This window comes from Schistocerca piceifrons, chromosome 6 (assembly GCF_021461385.2).
Source record: "Schistocerca piceifrons isolate TAMUIC-IGC-003096 chromosome 6, iqSchPice1.1, whole genome shotgun sequence".
Taxonomy (NCBI): Eukaryota; Metazoa; Arthropoda; class Insecta; order Orthoptera; family Acrididae; genus Schistocerca; species Schistocerca piceifrons.
This window is the reverse complement of record NC_060143.1, coordinates 479,895,500-479,899,091: the sequence shown is the minus strand read 5'-3', so window position 1 is coordinate 479,899,091 and position 3,592 is coordinate 479,895,500. Positions and strand designations below refer to the sequence as shown.

Genomic DNA, 3,592 nt, shown 5'->3' with positions numbered 1-3,592 from the left:
TCCTGTGACACCCTCTCCATCGCAGAAAAGCACTAGCGATCTACTTCCTCAAATATTTGCTGGATATTTTTCAATATCGTCTACAGTTTTTAGCCTCTACAGCTCCCTCTCCCTCTTGTCAGTGCTTTCCTCGCCGATTCTCCGGAGATCCTATTCATTCCTTGCTTTACCGGCTCACTCAATTTTCAACATTCCTCTGTAGTACCACATCTTAAATGCTTCCATTCTCTTTTGTTCCGATTTTCCCACAGCCCATGTTTCACTGGCAACGGCCTTGCCGCAGTAGATACACCGGTTCCCGTCATATCACCGACGTTAAGCGCTGTCGGGCGTGGCCGGCACTTGGATGGGTGACCATCCGGGTCGCCATGTGCTGTTGCCATTTTTCGGGGTGCACTCAGCCTCGTGAAGCCAATTGAGGAGCTACTTGACCGAATAGTAGCGGCTACGGTCACAGAAAACCATAAAACGACCGGCGGGAGAGTGGTGAGCTGACCACACGCCCCTCCTATCAGCATCCTCAGCTAAGGATGACACGGCGGTCGTATAGTCCCGATGGGCCACTGCGCTCAAAACACATTATGTCAGAAATGTCTTTCTCAAGTTAAGGCCTATGTTTGCTGCTAGTAGACATCTCTTGGTAAGGAATGCCCTTTCCGCCAGTGCTAGCCTGCTTTTTATGTCCTACTTGTTCCGTCCGTCGTAGGTTATTATGCTGTCTATGTAGCCGAATTTCTTAACCTCAACGACTTCGTGATCACCAATCCTGATGTTAAGTTTCTCACTTTTCTCATTTCTGCTACTTCTCATTACTTTCATCTTTCTTCGATTCACCCTCAATCCATATTGTGTACTGACCAGATTGTTCATTCTTTTCCACAGATCGTGTAATTCTCCTTCACTTTCACTGAGGAGAGAAACGTTGTCAGCGAATGTAGCCATTGATATCCTTTCACACAGAATTTTAATTCCACTCTTGAACCTTTCCTTTCTTTTATTTCCATCATTGGTTCTTCGATGTATAGATTGAACAGTAGGGACGAAAGATAAAATCCCTCTCTCGTATCATTTTTGATTCGAGCACTCCGTTCTTTATCTTCAAATCTTATTGTTTTCTCTAGGTTCTTGTACAGGTAGTTTATTATGCGTCTTTGCCTATAGCTTACTCTACTTTTCTCAGAATTTCGAACATCTAGCAGCACTTGACATTGTCAACGGTTTTCCCAGGTCGACAAAACCTATGAACCTATCTTGACATTTCTTTAGTCTTGCTTCCGTTACCAACCGCAACGTCAGAAATGCCTCTCCGGGGCCTTTTCCTATCCTAAAGGCAAACTGAAACATTTTCAAATTTAGTTTTTATTCTTTTGCATATTATCCATGTCAGCAACTTGGATGCTTCACCTGTTAAGCTGATTTGCCATAATTCCCGCACTTCTCGGCTCGTGCAATCTCCGGTATAGTGTGTATGATGTTTTTCCGAAAGTCTGATGCTATGTTGCCAGACTAATATCTTCAACAGATCAACTTGAATAGTCGTTTTGTTGACATCTCCCACAACGATTTTAGAAATGCTGATGCAATGTTGTCTATCCCTTCTGCCTTATTTGATTTTAAGTGTTCGAAAGCCCTTGCAATTTCTGATTTCAATACTGGATCACCTATCTCTTCTATATCGATTTCTGTTTCTTGTTCTGTCAATTCATTAGGTGAGCGTACCCCTCACAGAGGCCTTCAACGTAGTCTTCCCACGTATCTGCTCTCTCCTCTGCATTTATTAGTGGAATTTCTATTGCACTTTTAATGTTCCGGTCCTTGCTTTTAATATCACCGGAGGTTGTTTTGACTTTTCCGTGCACTGAGTCAGTCCTTCCGACAACCATTTCATTTTCGATATCTTCACATTTCTCACGCAGTCATTCAGATTTAGCTTCCACGCACTTCCTTCTTATTTCATTGTATTTCTACATTCCTAAATTTTCCGGAATGTTTTTTTTTTTTTTTTTTTTTTTTTTTACTTCGTTCTTTCGTAGGTCAGCTGATGTAATCCTTCTGTTACCTATGGTTTCTTCAGTTACCTTCTTTGTATCTATTTTTTTCTTTCCAGCTTCTGTGATTTCCCTTTTTCGAAATGTCCATTTCTTTTCAACCAAACTTCCTACTCACCTATTCACTATCGCAGTATCTATAGCCTCATAAGACTTCAAGCGCGTCTTTTCATTCCTTAGCATCTCCATACGCCACTTCTTTGCGCATTGACTCTTCCACACGAGGCTTTTGAACTTTATCACTACTAAATTGAGTTCTGACTTTATACCTGCTCCAGGATATGCCTTACAATCAATTACCTGATTTCTAAATCTCTGCCTGACTATGATGAAATCAAACTTAATTTTCCCTTATCTCTCGAATTTTTCCAAATATGCTTCCATCTCTTGTGATTCTTGAACAGGGTATTCACTATTACTAGCTGAAATTTGATGCAGAACTCAATTAGTTTTCCCCCTCTTTCATTGCTAGTATCGAGACCATATTGTGTGGTAACCTTTTCTTGTACTCCTTGCCCGTCAACCACATTCCAGTTCCCCATGGTTATTAGATTTTCATCTCCCTTTACGAACTGAATTAACCGTTCAGTATCCTCATATACTTCCTTTATCTCTTTACCTTCGGCTTGCGACGTCAACATGTATACTTGTGCTATAGAGGGTAAAAACTGTAGGGGAAGACAGAAATTGGAATACATGAAATAAATTTTTGAGGACGACCTTTCTCAACTTTATTAGTAGACTATTGCTTTCTTGCATCATTCGAAGCTTGGTGAAAATTCCTTTTGCAGCAGTTAAATTTATAATTTTGCTTCTTCTCATTTCCTTATGGTATAGCGGTATGTGAAAGAAATACTTTTCGAATTGTTTGACTAAGTTCATTCCGGTGCACATATCAGCGTGGAAGTGCTAAGAAAATTTTACCCGCTAACATATTTGTATCCAGCATAAAGGTTATGCATTGAATGCTTATAGCGCATATAGATCTGTAACCTGTCTCCAAGAAGATGATAAGGACTTAAATATATTGTGCATTCGCATAGACAACTTACGTCCACAAATAAATATCAACATTAACCCTGTAGAACATTTCAACATGGGAGTGCATATGCACTATATATAAAATATTCACTGCCTGTATGAAGAAAAGAAGAAAAAACAGCAGCTGTTATGAGTGATTAATCGAATCTGACAGTTTTAAATAATACGTGGCAAATACAGCCCTCATAGTAACTGCTGAAAATATGACCACAAATAGTACCTAATGTAAGTGTGGGCTCAAAACAAATATCTGGAAAGAAGTTTGTGTTGACAATGCAGAAACTGATGGCCTTTCACCTGAGTGTATCTGTGTCACAGTGATTAATAAAAGCCAAAACGATGACACTTCACGAAAATAATCACCAACATGGAGATGCAAAATTTGTTCCATTTGTGGAAAAGAAACTTTATTTGCTGAATATGTTTCGATCATTATCCAGGTTTACATCAAAGGTTTCTCTAATGTGTTTTATTTCTTACTTTTACACAATACATTTCTCAAA

At 39.6% G+C, this 3,592-nt stretch overlaps 1 pseudogene; it reads left to right on the top strand.

Moving 5' to 3' along the window:
- The first annotated feature begins 264 nt into the window (after positions 1-264).
- LOC124803960 lies at positions 265-382 on the top strand (annotated as a pseudogene).
- The last annotated feature ends 3,210 nt before the right edge of the window (positions 383-3,592 follow it).